This window comes from Leptodactylus fuscus, chromosome 1, assembly GCF_031893055.1.
Source record: "Leptodactylus fuscus isolate aLepFus1 chromosome 1, aLepFus1.hap2, whole genome shotgun sequence".
In the NCBI taxonomy this organism is placed as follows: domain Eukaryota; kingdom Metazoa; phylum Chordata; class Amphibia; order Anura; family Leptodactylidae; genus Leptodactylus; species Leptodactylus fuscus.
Genome location: NC_134265.1, coordinates 350,776,440 through 350,796,022, shown reverse-complemented (window position 1 = coordinate 350,796,022; position 19,583 = coordinate 350,776,440). Strand labels below are relative to the sequence as shown.

General features: G+C 44.3%; 1 protein-coding gene across 2 annotated transcripts in view; it reads left to right on the top strand.

Moving 5' to 3' along the window:
* The window catches only part of LZTS3 (leucine zipper tumor suppressor family member 3), a 94,253-nt gene that overhangs the window by 18,675 nt on the left and 55,995 nt on the right, over positions 1–19,583 (top strand). The gene's annotated exons all lie outside the window — the stretch shown is intronic.

Below are 19,583 nucleotides of genomic sequence, written 5' to 3'. Positions count from 1 at the left end.
CCAAATGTGCCACCATCTCTAGGGCTGCCTGTAATAGTGAGGATGATGATGATACTGACCATGAAGGCCCCTATTAATAATAATGAGGAGGATGACGATGAACTTACCTTTGACGTGTGACAATAACTATAATCCTTTGTCGTATAACAATGTTGGTGGTTATAGTCATGAGGATGAAGATGAGGAGGAGGGTGTACGGTAATAATATTATATGGACTTCTTTGATGGAGATGGTATACACTTGAAGATACCTGAGGATGATGGTTATATGGACTTGTAGGCACTTGCTGAGGCTGATGATGATCATATGGATCTGATAAAGGCCCCTACATGGTCGAAACGTTGTGCGGAGTATGTGTCATTCATCTAAATAAGAATACTCCAAGTTGTATGCTGACAAACTTCATATTCTCCAGAGATTATATGGACTTGAAGATATGTTATGATGATATGGACTTCTGGACACTTATTTATGATGGTGATTGGAATATGGTCTTTAGACCCTTATTGCCTTATTAAGGGTGATGGGGATATGGTCTTGTAGACACATTGAGGGTCATGGGGATATTATCTTGTAGACACTTATTGAGGGTGATGGGGATATGGTCTTGTAGACACATTGAGGGTGATGGGGATATGTTCTTGTAGACTCTTATTGAGGGTGATGGGAACATGGTCTTGTAGACCCTTATTGAGGGTGATGGGAACATGGTCTTGTAGACTCTTATTGAGGGTGATAGGGATATGTTCTTTTAGACCCTTATTGAGGGTGATGGGTATATGGTCTTGTAGACTCTTATTGAGGGTGATGGAGATATTGTCTTGTAGACCCTTATTGAGGGTGATGGGGATATGGTCTTTTAGACATTTATTGAGGGTGATGGCAATATGTTCTTGTAGACCTTTATTGAGGGTGATGGGTACATGGTCTCGTAGACTCTTATTGAGGGTGATGAGTATATGGTCTTGTAGACTCTTATTGAGGGTGATGGGGATATGTTCTTGTAGACACTTATTGAGGGTATTTGGAATATGGTCTTGTAGACACTAATAGAGGATGGGGATATCTTCTTGTAGACCCATATTAAGGATGATGTTATTATGGTCTTTTAAACACTCATTGATAATGATGATACTTTGGTGTTCTACTGATGATGATGATGATATGCAGACACTTATGGCTGAGGTTGATGATATGGGCTTGTAGACACTTGATGATAATTGTATGGGCTTGTAGAAACTTGATGATATGAATTTGAGGACACTTATTTATGATGATGATATGGTCTTGTAGACACTTGTTGATGATGAAGATGATGCTGTGGTCTTGTAGACACTTGATAATATGTTCTTGTAGACACTTACTGATGATGATGATGATGATGATGATGATGATGATGATGATGATATGGACATGTAGACCCTTTTTGAAGATGATGACAATGATGACCTGGTCATGTAGACACCTACTAAAGATAATGATATGCATTTGATGACACTTATTGTGGATAATGACGATGATGACATGGTTCTGAACACACTAATCATGATGATGATATGGACTTGTAGGCCCTTATTGGTCTTGATGATGTTACAGATTTGGACACGAAGTGGAAACACTTGCTGATGATATAGACTTGTAGGCACTTAATGGGATGTGTTATGAAGATTCCTCTTGAGAGATCCTCTATATGGTGGATATAAGATTCCATAGACCATTATTCATCTCACTGGTCATCATGTAATACTATATTTGCTCTGCAGAGGCCCCTGTAGGAAAAATGCCTTGCTGAAAGTGATTTTCCATAGCAAAATCTGCTGTTTATTGGGGGTTCTGGGAATAGGACCTTAGGTGATCAACTGATGAACCCCTCGGGGGCTGCTACCTGAAAGGGGCTGTCTCTGGGGAAAACACCCCTTTAAGGATGATGATGTGGACATGAATACACTTGATAATGCTATGGACATCTAGACAACGACGATGAAATGGATTGTAGGAACTTGATGAGGAAGTTGATGATGAAATAGACTTGGAATAGGATCTTATTAATGTTCATTATGATGAAGATGATGATATGGACACTGATACCTGGGAATACGGGGCCGAATTAGTGCGGTATATATATATATATATATATATATATATATATATATATATATATATATGACAGTAGTCCCCCCCACCCGCCGCGGTGCATGTAGCAGATCTCTGCACCGTCCTGTTACATAAATGTGTGGCGCTTCTGTCATTTGTTCTGCTGCGCTCGGTGATTTATATGTGGGATTGCTCTCGCTCAGTTAACCCCCTCATGGCTCCTGCGCTCAGCAGTGCTTCTGTACACAGTACAGGCTCATTCAGCTGCCTGGAGGATGACATGAGACGAAAGCTACAGAATCTGATGTCCAACATGTTCAGTTTATGACGGTGATGGTGGATTTTTGGCGTTCGTGTTAGTCGTTCATGGCCCTTAGGCCTACGGGTGACTCTATTTAAGGGACAGTCTCATCATAGACAGAGCGCAATAGCTGTATTGTGTTGGGGACTCCCATAGTGGTGAATGGAGAAGCTGCGCATGCGCAAGCACCTCCTCAATCACTACTCGTACATCAGATGCAAAGTAAGGTCACAGCGGCACACACAGCACACCACAAATATTTTTAGGTGAGGCCATGGCCCCTTTTGAATAATACCATACCTGTTTCTTTAGACTTGGGCACTAACTTCACCGGCCCCCTTTTTGCAATGTGACCGGCACGTAGAGTAACGGATGGACCAGTGACCAGAAGGTTTTCATGCTTTTCCGGCAGTCCAAGAGGTCACTCCTTTTTTTGGGAGCGTCCAGTAAGTTGGCAAATATGGAAATAGGTGAGGGTCTCATACGTGGGACCCAAACCTGAGGCATTGGTGGCATTTGCTGTGGATATACCATGAATGACCGTGATGATAATACTTGATGGGCATAAATCAGCTGTCTACAGCTAGGCCGAAAAATTCCTCTTGTCTTCATACTACTTCCACTTTCTGACGACTTACTGAATCCATACAAGTGGGCCTATAGTAGCGCCGTAAATATCTCAAATATACCGGAGCCCACGTTGGTCTTTGATACCTCTTCCATGGGTTGGCCAGTATGTTGAGCCACATGGTGTGGGTCCAAAGTGTGGTCGGAAGTCTATGGCCCCTCTGTAACGGCATGTTGCATGTTTATTGGGAACCCAATGATAAACTACGAGTACCATATAGGTGAGGCTGGGTTCACATCTATGTCGGAGATGGAGACTCATTCACAGGGCTCATTTAAAATTGACGAAGAAAAAGTCCTATAAGCCCGGTAATTGCAGTCCGAGTCCGATGGACTCCATTATAATCAGTGAGGTTCCTCAGTCCCTATTTTAGTCGTCGGTTTTCCATTCCTCTGGTCCTCCGATGGACAAAAACAATGAAAGCTAGTGTGGACCTGGCAATATTCAGAGAAACCTCGTGGCTCATGGGGCCTATTCTCCTACGGCCTCCCTAGGGCACTTTGTGGTAGGCAGGTTAGATACAAGGTTGGTCAGAGACCTGAATTTTTTTCCTCTCAATTAAATGCCCATGAATTATTCATGATGTATCTAACCATGTTATAATCGCTCACAACAGGGCGCCATTATGTACAGAAATACAGAATATGGAATATAGAGCCATTAACAGCAGCCTGTGGAGGGTATACAGATAAACATAGGACATGTCCAGTGGTTTATGCCGGAAAATCAAGTACAGTAATGTCGGGGGATGTAGTGTCATGTGAGGGGTATAATAGAATTGTATTATGGTCGTATCCAGTGGCAGGTAATGTCGGGGGACGTAGTGTCATATGTATATGGGTATAATAGTATAGTAGTATGGTCATGCCCAGTGGTCCGGTCATGTTGAGGGTTGTAGTGGTCTGTGAGGAAGGTATTATGGTTTTGTCCAGTGGTCACCCATGTTGGGACTTGTAGTGTTTTATGTATAGAGTATATTATAAGTATAGTCGCTTGCTGTGACTAAATACCTTCGTCGTTTCCAACAATGGCCGCCGTACTTAAGCGGCTTCCTGGGCCCAGAAAAAGATGAGATCAGGATCTGAAATGGCTGACACACCGATTTATCCCATTACGTTTCAATGTTTTTAGGGAATTTCAAGTGTAGGTTTCTCATTTCCATCCTTATCAACAGAGATCTTCTGTACATAGGACTTATCACATAGTTAAAGGGATCCTATCACTCAGACACAATTTTTTCTAGGTAAACGTCGGAATAGCCTTAAGAAAGGCTATTCTTCTCCTACCTTTGCTCTTTCGCAGCACTGGAGGCGGGCCCTGCACTCAAACAGCACTGGGGGCGGCCCCAATGCTGTGAGAGGACTCTTTCCAGCGTCGCCTCTATCTTCTTCAGCAGTGTCCTCTTCAGCCTCTTCTTCCGGCGGTGACTTGTAACCTCTAGGCCTCGGGCCTTGGACAGAGCAGACTGTGCATGCCCACAGGCCACGAGAAAATGCCTGCTTGCACAGTATTGTAAGTGGCCATTTTCTCGTGGCCTGTGGGCATGCGCAGTCTGCTCTGCCCGAGGCCCGAGACCTAGAAGTTAGAAGCCACCGCTGGAAGAAGAGGATGCTGCTGAAGAAGATGGAGGCGGCGCTGGAGAGAGTTCTCTCACAGCATTGGGGACGCCCCCAGTGCTGTTTGAGCGCTGGGGCCCGCCCCCAGTGCTGCGAGAGAACTCATTTGGATGCCGGTGAAAAACGGTATTTCTACAGAACGGCGGCGCGGAGAAGACATCTAAAGGTAGGAGACGAATAGCCTTTTTTAAGGCTATTACGACGTGTTACCTAGAAAAAATTGTGTCTGAGTGATAGGATCCCTTTAAACCATGCCTGAGGAAGAGAACTAGAGCCTCTAAAGCTTGCAATCTGTTATCATTTTTAGTTAGCCATTAAAAAACTACTGAAGACTCTCAAATTTTTATAGTGGACAGGAGGAATGAAGCATAAATCACCCGGGAGTGACGGCCCACAATGCCCTGCTGTATATTATTGCTATGACATAATACCTATAATACCGCCATCCCCAGCATTCCAGGTGGAGTGATAAGCAGAGAGGAGGACACATGGAGATAACTGAGGAGATAGTTTAGAAATTCCTCTAAACTTCACTTTGATCTGTGAGAAACCTTGAAATACCTGAGGATTGTCCAAGTGATAAATCCTCCTCGTGACCTCAGCTCCTTGTCCGCCCTGACATTATAAAGGTCATGCATGCCCTACATCGCGTTAACACCATACTATGGGCATAGCCGCACCAACCAGGCAACTTTCTAATATTTAATTTTTGGGGTTTTTTAAGGTAATTTGGTAAATTCGGCCCTTTTCTACTGCTTGCTATTAAGAAGATGAAGGTCATGGCGTAAACTCTTACTACCAGTATTATGTATAGAGTGAATGCCAGGGGCGGGAAGAACAGGAAGTCTGTGGAGTACAACTTTAGCCAGTAGCTGCAGAGCAGGAAGTGATGTCAGAGGAAGTCATTTTGGCAACCTGCTGCAGAGCCTAGTAATATGCAGCAGTAGTTGGTAAAAAAAGGTTTTTCCAGGACCTAAATATTGAAGGCCAACGCTTTGCAAAAGATCGCTATCCCCTTTATTGTTTTATATAGTCTGTTCGGATTTTTTTTTTATATAGTCCATCTCCATTAAGTGCCATTCCTTGAAAGTTCTGGCCTAGTTTTCTTAATCAAAGGGATCACTTGTTGAGTTAACCCTTTAAGTGATTGCTTTTTTTTCCACATTCTATAATAGGAGTGTAGCACGTGGTAAGTGGGTGACCCTGTATGCGCACGTGGTGCGGCCTCCTACCCTTTATTATCCTTATAAGAGTAATGGTGTAACCCGGAGTAATGACTTTTCTCCTTTCATTGTGCTTGCAAGACAAAACAGCAATTGCAGCTGATTTCCCTGTAGAATATGTTACAGCAGCAGGAGGAGCCATGTTATCAATGACGGGTCTATACAAGGCACACCTGCATGGTAGCTGGAGCAATGAATGCCACGTCTGCGGTGGGATTATTACAGTGCTGAGCTCTTGTACTAGCACAGCTGTGTGCGAAATCCTGGAATAACCCGTAAGAGAGTCCCCTACACACGTACACATGGGTATCGTATACGAATGTTTGGATCTGCAGTATGGCGCAGGTGCTGATAGACTGCTGTAAAATAAGAATGCTTCCAGAAATAGAAGAGTTTATTTTTTACCAATTAAAGGGACTCTATCATTAAAATCACATTTTTTTTCTCGATCACACGTAGGAATAGCCTTAAGAAAGGCCATTCTTCCCCTACTTTTAGATGTCTTCACCACGCTGTCGTTCGGTAGAAATCACGGTTTTCGTCTGTATGCAAATGAGTTCTCTTGCAGCACTGGGGGCGGTCCCCAGTGCTCAAACAGCACTTGGGGCGTCCCCAATGCTGCGAGAGAACTGTCCAGCGATGCCTCCGTCTTCGTCAGGAATGGCCTCTCTGCGCATTCAAACTTCTAGGCCTCGGGCAGAGCCGACTACGCATGCCCACAGGCCACAAGAAAATGGCTGCTTACACAGCTGTGTAAGCGTCCATTTTCTTGTGGACCCTGTGCTGTTTGAGCGCTGGGGCCCACCCCCAGTGCTGCGAGAGAACTCATTTGCATACAGACGGAAACCGGGATTTCTACCTGAGAAGACATCTAAGGGTAGAAGAAGAATGGCCTTTCTTAAGGCTATTCCTACGTGTGATTTTAATGATAGAATCCCTTTAACAAAATGTGGTGAATGAAGAAAAGATGTAAATTCCATCGATATTTGGTGTGACCTTTGCCTTCCATCAGTTCTTCTCGGTACTTGGAGACAGTTTTTGGCAGAACTCGGCAGGGAGGTTGTTCCCGCCATCTTGGAAAACTGAGCACAGATCTTGGCTTGGTCAAATCCGTCTGTCTCTTCATGTCATCCCAGACATTAGTAATTCTGGCAATACGTGCACCAGTGAAGAATCCATTAAGACTAGCGTAAGAATCACCATAGTTAATAAATTCCTCCCATTGATACTCATTAACGTCTTAGAGATGTCTAATAATACTTGAGTCCAGATCTACAGATTAATAATGGCCATAAACAAGAGTGCAAAGGAGTCCATCAGGCCTTTAATAGGAGCAGAGACATATTTTTGTGCCTACAAACTGTTAAAGCAATGTAGAGATAATCATCTTTTTAAGGACGAGCAAATCAGCCTGCAAGTGCACTGGGGGTGGGGCCTGATTTGCCATACTTGCATATAGACATTTGTAAGTGCTCTGACTTTCCTGTGGACTCGCTACCTTCTGCCTCCCCATTGTTGACATTTTCAACCTCTGTCTGCATCAAGATTGTTTGTTGGCAAATCAAGCCCCGCCCATAGTGCACTTGCCAGCTGATTTGCTTAGGAGACGATCATCTTTGTATTTCTTCATTGGTTTGTGGGGTTTTGCCCCAACATGGCAGTATTATTGGTTTGGGAGCAATTTTCGACCTAACACTTAAGGACTTCCAATAAAACAACACCTTTAACAAGGTGCAGCTCACAAGACAACCAGTGGGTGGCCACATGTAAAGACATACAGGTTACAGAATATCACTAACCATGTTGTTTAGAAAAGCTGGTCATCTTTTGGTGACATGTCCAGCCAAGTGAACGGGTAAAGCAGGACACATCTGTAAGTGCTGGAGTCAGACTTGGTAGCCAGAGCCAGGGTCGCACCTTCCATGAGGCTACCTGAGGCCTCATGGAATAAACTGGGGGACGGCATTTTTTCTCTTAAATCGGCAGTTACTTATTGTGTTATTGCAATAGCACACCTCACCTGTCTACGCTCCTGTCCTGGCCGCCCTCCACTATCGCCTCTAGGCGGCGCTACACTTACGTCACAACGCCACGTACAGCGTCCTGGGGTTCTTCAACGTTGGCCAAGGCACACCCTGGAGGCAGCAGCGGAGGGCAGCCAAGACCGAGTGTGGACACATAAGTATTGGCTGCTACTCTGTGGGGGTGTGTACGAAAGGGGGTCAAATACTGTGTGGGGGGCTATGAAAAAAAAGGGTCAGATAATGTGGGGAGGGCGCAAAAAGGGTCAGATAATGTGGGGAGGGGGCAAAAAAGGGGTCATATAATGTGAGGGGGGCATAAAAAGGGGTCAGATAATGTGGGGAGGGGGCAAAAAGGGTCAGATAATGTGGGGAGGGCGCAAAAAAGGGTCAGATAATGTGGGGAGGGCACAAAAAGGGTCAGATAATGTGGGGAGGGCACAAAAAGGGTCAGATAATGTGGGGAGGGCACAAAAAGGGTCAGATAATGTGGGGAGGGCGCAAAAAAGGGTCAGATAATGTGAGGGGGGCATAAAAAGGGGTCAGATAATGTGGGGAGGGGGCAAAAAAGGGGTCATATATTATGGAGGACACCATAAAGGGGTCATATATTGTGGGGTGGCATAAGAAAGGGGTCATATATGGAGGGGACAAAAAAAAGAGGGGCATATACTCCCAGAAAAGGGAGTTTTATATCGTGTAGGGGGCCATAAAAAGGAGGTCATATACCATATGGGGGGGGCAAAGAAAATGGGGGGGGGTCATATATTTCCAGAAAAAGGGAGATGTATATCGTGGGGGGGGGGGGGTCAGAAAAAGGAGGTCATGTATTGTGTTGTGTAACAAAAAAGGGGGTTGTATATTGTTTGGTATAGTGTTATACTATGTGGGGTCAAATAAGGGGTTTTTGCCAATGGGGGGGGGGGCATGTCCTAATTGGGGGGGGGGGGGGTGCTTTCTATAGTTCGCCTATGTTGGTTCACCCCTGCCCAGAGCTTGTAAGACTTTTTGCCACGAGGCCCTTTAATTTGTACGTAACTAGTAGACCGGTCCGGGGACATGATGGATCCATATAGACTGGTCCTACATCATGGTAGACACCCCCGAAGAACCTAACCAGCCATGAAGGAGCTTATGTAAGGTATAAGACCCCATTAATGTAAATGAAGTAGATTTTTATTACGAGAATGTGACTGTAATGCGGCATCCACATGCAAATAATAGCAGATGAGAGGACATTTTCAACACATGGATGAAAAGAAGGCAGATCTGGAAGAGTGGTCTTCCCAGGGACTTGAGGAACGTGTTCAGAAAGAGAGCGTACGCTGGGGATGCAATTAAGCGGCGCTCCGGAGTAAGACTTCCTCACATTCACTTCTGCTGATTAACTCATGGGGAAAGCTGAGTTGCACTTTTCTGTCTTTATTTTATGTAAATCTCTTTATTTTTCTGCCTTAACTAGAGCAGAACATCTCCGAGTCTTTCAGAACCGTTTTAATCTATGGAGTAGGAGACCCGTGGGAATTCGGAGCCTGACCTCTGGGCTAAGACACCAGTTTAGATGAAGATGAAGTCTGGAAGATGTAGAGTAATAATTACGAGATATCATCCTGGAAATGGCAGACTTGTCGATAGGTTGTGGTGGTGCTTGTCGGCCTCTGCGACTGGCGCTGAGGTTACAATGATTTTTGGATTAGGAGGGGACCTCGGAGCGAGACTAGACATTGATTATTGACCGTGTGCATTATAGATATCTAGTACTATGTATAAACTCCTGTCAGTTATATCCATATAAGAGATAAGATAAGATAAGATATTCCTTTAATAGTCCCACAATGGGGAAATTTCAGTGATACAATTTCATAGATGGTACAGTAGTATATAACAAGAGAGAAACACATAGAAGCTCATGGCAGATAGAGAAATCCTAGGAATCATAGCAACTAAAAAAGAAAGAAACACAGACACACTGCAGGATCATTTAGTTCTCTGTGCAGATTGATGTTAATAATAATAATTATAATAATAATAATAATAATAATAATACAGCCGACTTGGTTGTAGAACACGAGGAGGGGGGTCACAGCATGTGGATATAACAAGCAGAAATTTTTGCAGAGGTGGGGGACATATGCAGTTATCATGATAACATGTGGCAGTTCCTTTGGTAGGTGGTGAGATCTCCTGCTCACAGCTGATAGTTCGGTATCTTGCATCAGCGCTATTGTCCATTAACCACAAAAAATGCCCCAAATATCCTTCATCACAAGCCCTCCTCCTCCTCCTCCTTACCACAGTGTTCTACTGCCCCAAGGAAGTCAGAGACCATCCAGGTATACATGGTGCTGCTCTCTTGCCAAGCTTCCATAACTCCTGGGGTAGGTGGGTGATGGTTTCCAGGCTGTAGCAGAGTCCCACGTGTCCACAGTAATAGAAAGAAATACCAGTCAGCTGTAGCATCTTCACACATCAGCAATAGACGCCAGAAATCATCTCCTTGAACGAAGAAGTCCGCATTTCCATGTAGGTTTCTCTTCCATGCCGCATGTTGAGCCATGCTGTCCTAGCTGGGGGGATGGTAACAGGCACATGTGGAAACCAGCTGAACCAGGTCTTGAGTCCATGCTTTACAATGGAAACAAAAGGAACAAAAAACTCCACAGGGTCTTCCATTCGATTTATAGTTGCTAAATTCATAGTGCTAGATTGCTTGGTTACCGGATTCATTGAAGATACAGAGAAAAAGAGTGAAAAAGGAAAGAAAAGTTTGCTCCCAGCTTGGAGCACTGCATCAAGGCAGCCAGCCTCTCAGGGGGCGGCGCCAAAAAAACCCAAAAACCTCATGATCTCTCATGATATCTCATGATATTATGTAGCATTACAAGATGACACCCTTGGAATGAGGTCCATGGGAGCAGAAAGAGGGCAGATTTCGTGAGAGCTGCCTTTTTTTTTTTTTACACATTATCTAGAACAAGGTTGCCACTGGTTCAGTTATTGTCTAGTACCTGCTGGCCACTGGTTTAGTTATTATCTAGTACCTGGTGGCCAGTGGTTCAGTTATTATCTAGTACCTGGTGGCCAGTGGTTCAGTTATTATCTAGTACCTTCTGGCCAGTGGTTCAGTTATTATCTAGTACCTGCTGGCCACTGGTTCAGTTATAATCTAGTACCTGCTGGCCACTGGTTTAGTTATTGTCTAGTACCTGCTGGCCACTGGTTCAGTTATTATCTAGTACCTGGTGGCCACTGGTTCAGTTTTTGTAACTGGTGGCCAGTGGCTCAGTTATCGTCTATTGCCTGATGACCAATGGTTCATTTATTGTCTAGTTCCTGGCAGCCTGTGGTTCAGTTATTATCTAGTATCTTGTAGTCAGTGGTTCAGTTATTGTCTAGTACCTGGTGTCCAGCGGTTCAGTTATTGTCTAGTACCTGCTGGCCAGTGGTTTAGTTATGGTCTAATACCTGGTGGCCACTGGTTCAGTTATGGTCTAGTACCTGGTGGCCACTGGTTCAGTTGTTGTACCTGGTGACCAATAGTTCAGTTCTTGTACCTGGAGGCCAGTGGTTCATTTATTATGTAGTACCTTGTAGTCAGTGGTTCAGTTATTATCTAGAACTTGGTGGCCAGTGGTTCAGTTATTGTATAGTACCTGGCACCTGATGACTAGTGGTCTGGTTATTGTTAGTGCCTTATAGCCATTGTTTTAGTTATTGTCTAGTACCACAAGGCCAGTAGTTCAGTTATCCAGTATCTGGTGGACAGTGATTTAGTTACCATCTAGTGGCTCAGTGGTTAGCACTGCAGCCTTGCAGCACTGGAGTCCGGGGTTTGAATCCCGCCAAGGACATCTACAAGGAGTTTGTATGTTCTCCACGTGTTTGTGTGGGTTTCCTCCGGGTACTCCGGTTTCCTCCCACACGCCAAAGACATACTGATAGGGACTGTAGATTGTGAGCCCTATATGGGACAGTGACTGTCAATGTCTGTAAAGTGCTGTGGAATATGATGGCGCTATACAAGTAAGCATAATAAATAAATAAATAGTACTTGGTGATCAATGGTTTACTTATTCTCTAGTACCTGATGGCCAATAGGTTCAGTTGTTTTCCAGTACTTGGTAACGAATTATATAGTAGTCATCTTGTACCTGGTGGTCAGTGGTATAGTCACCATCTGGTACCTGGTGGTCAGTGGTATAGTCATCATCTGGTACCTGGTGGTCAGTGGTATAGTCATCATCTGGTACCTGGTGGTCAGTGGTATAGTCATCATCTGGTACCTGGTGGTCAGTGGTATAGTCATCATCTGGTACCTGGTGGTCAGTGGTATGGTCATCGTCTTGTACTTGGTGGTCAGTGGTATAGTCATCATCTTGTACCTGGTGGTCAGTGGCGTAGTCATCATCTGGTGCTTGGTGGTCAGTGGTATAGTCATCATCTGGTACCTGGTGGTCAGTGGTATAGTCATCATCTGGTACCTGGTGGTCAGTGGTATAGTCATCATCTGGTACCTGGTGGTCAGTGGTATGGTCATCGTCTTGTACTTGGTGGTCAGTGGTATAGTCATCATCTTGTACCTGGTGGTCAGTGGCGTAGTCATCATCTGGTGCTTGGTGGTCAGTGGTATAGTCATCATCTTGTACCTGGTGGTCAGTGGTATAGTCATCATCTGGTGCCTGGTGGTCAGTGGTATAGTCATCATCTGGTACCTGGTGGTCAGTGGTATGGTCATCGTCTTGTACTTGGTGGTCAGTGGTATAGTCATCATCTTGTACCTGGTGGTCAGTGGTATAGTCATCATCTTGTACCTGGTGGTCAGTGGTATAGTCATCATCTGCTTAATTAACTATTTAGTTATTATCTGTTACATGCTCCAGTTCACACTGTGCATTTCTTGACTCTCCAGCTGCTGGTTAAGCCCATAGAGCGGTGGCGCTCCTGCTCTCCTCAACCCCAAGAGTTAATGAATTCACCTGTGAGCCCGACCTAGCCAATTCCAAGCAGCACATGTGTATTTAAGCCTGCTCATCCCTCTGGACTGTGTGCAAGCAACATAGATCTTTGGATTTCCAACTCCTATGAGGGTTCGTGTTTGTTCCGGCTTGATCTTCAGTTTTGTGATTTTGGCTTGACTTCTGACTCCACTTTTGATACTGTTCCTGATCTGTTGTTCTCTCATGCATGACTTTTGGCTTCCTAGACTCTGCTTCTCCACTGCTTGTCCTTGACCTTTGGACTGGTTTTGACTACGCTTTTGCCAGTCCCTCTGGTGCTTCGTCTTTGGGTCAGCTAAAGGTAGTCCCTTGCAGACCCATCCCTATATAGGGGTTAAAGGGTGGAAACCAGGACACCGCTTAGAGAATGCCCTCTTGAGTGTTGCCCAAAGCCAAAACAGTTAGATGGCACAACGGGTCCACAAAAGTCGTGGCCTAGTACTTGGTGGTTAGTGTTATAATCATTATCGGACTCTCTTGGTAGTCAGTTGTATGGTCATCTGATACCTGGTGATCGGTGGTATGTGATGACCATATATTATCGAGTACTTGGTAGTCAGTTGTATGGTCGTCATCTAGTACTTGGTGGTCAGTGGGAAGAATATGCAAATCTGTCTTCCATGATGTAATTAGGAAGTTAGGTGCCTCAGTGTTGCAAACCAATAGAGGGCGCTCACTGGAATGTGCAAGCCTGTCTTCCCTGATGTATTTAGGAAGACAGAATCTCAGTGAAAATAGCCCAATACAGGCTGCTCCCTTTAACAACATGCTCGACCTTCCAAGAGGCCTTTGTTTTGCAATGATGGTGGGATTATTACCAGGTATAGTCTCTCAACCGAGGACGGCCGTTTCGATGTTATTGCATCTCGTCAGCTCGAAGTAGAGAAGACTAACTTGGTAGAGGTGAGAGGCTTAGACAGGGTAAGGGGGGTATCGTCACTCCTTGGGGAGAGACCACCATATAGGTGTGTGGAGACTTATTAAGCCTTTAGCACTCCACTTTGCAAGGGACTATTGGAAGAATATGCAAATCTGTCTTCCATGATGTAATTAGGAAGTCAGCTGCTGTCTCAGTGTTGCAAACCAGTCAATATCGAATACTTGGTAGTCAGTTGTATGTTCGTCATCTAGTACTTGGTGGTCAGTGTTAGTCATTATCGGACACTTGGTAGTCAATTGTATGGTTATCATCTGGTACCTGGTGGTCAGTTGTATACTCATTATCGGACACTTGGTAGTCAATTGTATGGTTATCATCTGGTACCTGGTGGTCAGTTGTATACTCATTATCGGACACTTGGTAGTCAATTGTATGGTCATCATCTGGTACCTGGTGGTCAATGTTATAGTCAATATCGAATACCTGGTAGTCAGTTGTATGTTCGTCATCTAGTACTTGGTGGTCAGTGTTAGTCATTATCGGACACTTGGAAGTCAATTGTATGGCCATCATCAGGTACTTGGTCATTATCCTGATATCTCTCCACATGTAATCTCTGATCCTCCTTCTTTGCTCTCCACTTATCTATTCCTCAAACATTCATCTCCACCATTTCTCTTGTGCGTCCCCCATACTCTGGAACTCGCATTCCCAACACGTCAGACTTTTCCGCGAGATCAAAACCTTCAAGAGAAACACCTATCCGAGCCTAAAGTAAAGGCAGAGCTCCTGCCTATGTGTGAGCGGTTCTCCAAGAAATACATAGGAGCAGACAGTCTGTAGGTGTGAGGGGACGGAGGCTGCAAAGTGATAGACCGCCAAGCCGAGGAGATGCGCCCTTTCCAGCTGGTGCGAGAAGCAGCCTGCCACATCGTAACAAGACATATGCAGCACGAATAGTCAGCAGCCCAAGCATTGTTTAATGTTTTATGCAGTCGGGGTTGCTGCGTAAGCAGGAAATAGAGACTCATGCAAAGTGTTCGTTGAACTTTATGAAGCTGAAAGTCTAACTACTAAAAAAAAAAAAAAAAACTTCTCCAATGGGATCTTATTAAAGGTTTTGCCGGGGCTGTGCTCACGGAAAACCAAGGCCAAAGACAGACAATAGGGGTGCGTTATTTATAGTGATGTCACATAACTATGGTGTCCAATAGCTCTCTCGTCATCTTGGCCACATTGTGTACATGCGGCTATCACAAAATACTGGTCATGGCTTTCGGGCAAGTCACTCGTCCTCTTCATTGTCTACCAGACACAGCTCTGTCAGTGCCTGGTATGACATCCCATAGCATGGTAGTCCCTTTCACGGCAAAGCATCGACCAAAACTATGGAGCTGTGGCTCTTAGACCATGAAGGGGACAAACCAGCCACATGGCAAGGATGCCGAGAGTTGGACCTCCACCGAGTTGACATTTTTGGCCTATCCTATGGCTGAGCCATTCATTTTGTAGTGCTGAAGAACACCCTTAATGCCGATAGTTTTGGAAAAGGATGCCCAGCAAATTCGTAGAGCTATGATAGTCCAGGTCCAACAAACATTTGGCCAAATACTATATGATTTGGCAACAGTACTTAGAGAATCCAGAGGAGCATCTGGTATCCCTATGAGACCAAGATATTACTATGTCCTCATTGGTGGGCCAATAGTCTAATAATGAAGATTAGTGGACAAAATGGGAGTCTTTTTTTTTTTCATTTGGACAACCAAAGCACAAAATGTGTGACATTTTTGTCCTCAGGCCGGGTACTAGAATATTCCAGGCTCCGTCATGGTCTTCTTCTTGGAACAAAATTAAAATTGATTAATGGTGGTCACTCAACAGCAAGGTAGAGATCACATGATTGTTGACTTGACTAGACCAATGTGTAGGTCTATGGATTGTTCTATATGGTTGAAGTAGAATTCACTCAAGTGTTTTAGAACAATCGGCTGAGGTTTCTTCTCCTGTTACTCGTGAGTCCTCGTTGACATCAAGCAGTCATGTTAGACACGCCATACACACAACACAGTGCCATTCATGGGGTAAACATGGAGGAAAAAATCACAATTACTCACTGAAGCCAAAGGTTGACCTTTAGATTAAGGAAAATAGAGGACCATGTCCATCAACGTTAATCTCACATTGGAACACGATGACAATGGTAGTACGAACGACATTGGTTCCCACTGACTTCTACTAGAAGATTGGGAAACCAAAATGTTCTGTAGACCATTATGGGTCAAGACATTCCCGTAGATCAGCCTTTCTCACTGCTTCTAAACTTTGTACCTCCATCATACATACATTTTATCAAAGTACCTTCTGTCCCCTGAGCTCTGTGGGATCCTCTACTGGATCTACATTAAAAAGACTTGTTGGAAGATAGATATTCCATATGTGAGGTAGAAGGGTACCTAATGCTCACTTTAGTTGGATTAACCTACATTTTTGGTAATTTCTAAGAGACTTGGGTTACCTAACTAGTCAATTTGTACAAGCCCTGTCCATATGCCCTGTTAGGACACATGGCTGTCATGGACGATGACATCAACATGGACCATGTTGGTCAATTGACTGACCACCCTCCTGGGCCTTTATAAAATGGATTGCCAGAAACATTATCCTTAGTATCAGGGTTGAACTAGTCCATCTTAGTGGCAAAGGAATGGGCCCAGGCTCTGACACAATAATGGGCTCTTAAGCTCCACAGAAGACAACACCATATGGAGATTACTTTGGATCACTTACCAGGAGGACTTATTTCTAATGGGATAATTCACAAATAACCTACTACATTTTATAGCAACGAAAACATTAAGATGATGGAAGGCGGACCTCAGAATCATCTCTCTGGTGGAACCAAGGAACCCTAGTCTGTCTCTGTTGAGTCTCCTATTTCACACTTGACCATCATGGAACAAAAATATTGCACCCAATACAGTAGATCATCAGGTGTTAACCACCACCACCGGACCTCCAGGGTAGTGCAATATTAACCCTGTTTCTACCCTAGACCACTTGGGAATAAAGTCAAGGAAGGTGGAACTTCACCGGACCACAAAAAGTGGTGACCATAAAATCTCGTCTACCGTAGACAGCCAAGGTCTATGAATAGGGAAGAGTAAATTTCCTGAAATTAGTTTTGGGTCAATTTAATTTAATCCAGTCCAATAAGAAGTGCCACTATTGGCCTGAAAGTCATATATGAGGTCTCTTAGGACTGTTTCCGACCCCTTTTAAGTAGCATCAAGTCAATATTAGTAAGGTCCAAGTGACAACAACGACATGGCTGTGGGTAAATGGCTGGTAGCCATTGGTCATAGCGGCCTGTGTAATAACACAATGCACTACCGGGTTACTTATGCTACCACTCATGGTCATGTGGTCCTTCTTCTTTTTCTTCTTCTGTTCTGTAAGATGGCGGCTGTTGTTTTGAACAATATTATGTCTGGTGAATCCCAATCATTTCAGCCAAACTTTTGGGAAATTTGTACCAAATTAGTTTTGTTCCAAAATTGATAAAATTTATAAAATGTTTGAAAAAGTTTCTGTCAATTTACAGTCCGAGTAGATAGAATTTGCTTTGTGTCTTTTCTTCTGATGTTTTATACGTTCTATATCCGACCTCGATGCTTAAATATTTTTGCAAGATTCAGTCGGAGAACAAAGACGTAAAGTGACTGTTCCGTCCAATGTCACCTTCTCCTACCTACCTTATCTGTAGAGCGTCCCCTCAGGCTAGAAGCACCTTCCTATCAGCATAGCCCACCGACAGGATCAGCCCAGGCACATCTTTTTATCTGGCGGGCATCTCCTATGAAGGCCTCTTCTCTTCTGATGCTTCATCCCAGTTCCCCCTGCAGGGAGTGAAACATTTCAGAAAGTCTTTGCCGGTTGCGGTTGTGATAAGTTTTAGTGGGGTGCAGATTGCATCATCCCCCTTCCCCCCCGCCATTAGCCTGCAGCTCCGCACGGCGTGCTCGGTAATTTCCGCTACCAGCAGCCTTCAGAGATTAACATCTGATTCTTATAGATTAAACCTTCATTTCTTTGCTCGAGGGGAGGTAAAATGTGATGTGCTGAATAATGTTTTTATCCACGGAAAATACTGCTCTACTATTTTTACCTTCTTTAAGTTGGAACACTTTCCTTAAAGGAGTAGATCCCCCTTATATAGAAGGTGGCCTTAGTGTTTCTGAACCTTTACAACCAAAATAGCCCCCTAATGAGCAAACGTCCCAGCCGAGTACCCTCAAGGTGGCAGTCACTTATAAATGGTGGTAAAATAAGGCTTCATTGGGAGCCTCTGTCAGTTATGTAATGGCCCCCTCAATGCTCCATACGTGCAATATAATGGTACCCCACAGTGCTTCACATATAATATAATGGCACCCACATGTAAAATAATGGCCTTCACAATATCCCCACATCTAATATGAACCCCATAGTGCCCCCACATATAATATAATCGCACCCACATATAGTATAATGGCTCCTCAGTGTCCCAGTATACTATAATGGTCCCCTCAGTGCTCCCACATGTAATATTATGGCCACATCAGTGCCCCACATGTAATATAGTGGCCCCTACAGTCTTCCACATATAATATAATAACTCCTACATGCAATATAATGGCCTCTATAGTCCTCGACATATAGTGGCCTCCACATGTAATTTAATGACCTTCACAGTGTCCCTACATGTAATATGGCTCCCACATATAAATATAAATGCTGCCATATAATTGTAATGGCCCCTAAAGTGCCCCCACATGTAATATAATGGTCCTTGCAGTACCGCCACATGTAATATGGCCCACACATATAATATAATTGCTCCCACATATAATATAATGACCTCCACAGTGCCCCCATGATCATGTTTAGGGAGCGAGTATATTCAGTACTCACCACTCTGTTTCATGCTTTGTCTCTGCCTCTGGGCCTTCTATGACATCAGCACTTGGAGTAGGGAGTACTGAATGCCCCTGGGGCACCTGTGACTGCAATGAGCATCTGCATCAGTACTCATCATCCTTGTAAAGTAAGGATGGCGCCCGTGACCATGCGCTGGTGTTCATCTTTGACAGTGGCGCTCACCACGGGGTGCAGTTCTGGAGGACTTGTATTATATGGTTACCCCATAGCCACCAATTCTTCCAGAACGTCCGAGAGGTTCCAGCACCCTGGAATAACCTCGCGAGCTGTTGAATGCTCCTGTATCTGTAACATGGGCACTTTATGTGCTGGTCATGGCCAGCACATTTTCTGCCCACGTCCCAAAAGGGAAGTGACACCCCCGTTGCAGTTGAGGTTGTAATTGTTCTTTCCCTCTTGCATGCTTTACACTACAGCTCTGCTTCTTTAGATTGGCTGCTTTGCATATGCACAAGACCACCAATGTTGTCATGGAGTCCTTGTATGTAAGTAAATTGGTGCCTACGTCTTGTCCTCGCAAGAGCCACTATTCCAGCCAAGTAATAGAGCCAATGGGAAATTTATTAATCCATCTACGGTAGTTTTCTGGTATACAAGTGTGTCATTGTGACACATCTTTGGCCCTTTTTTCTAAAAAGATGCACCATATCCTTCATTCTGTGCCTCGCCACTTTTTGCGAAAGGCTGGCAAGGACATCTTGGCCCAACAAATTAAAATCTGACATGAGTTATATATAAGATCTATGCCAGTTCCTATTAAGTGTAGAAGGATTAGTATGGAGACGTAGAAGGTAGAAGTGCAAGAATTGGCCCGAAAACCATATTGTAAGTGGTCACCCAAC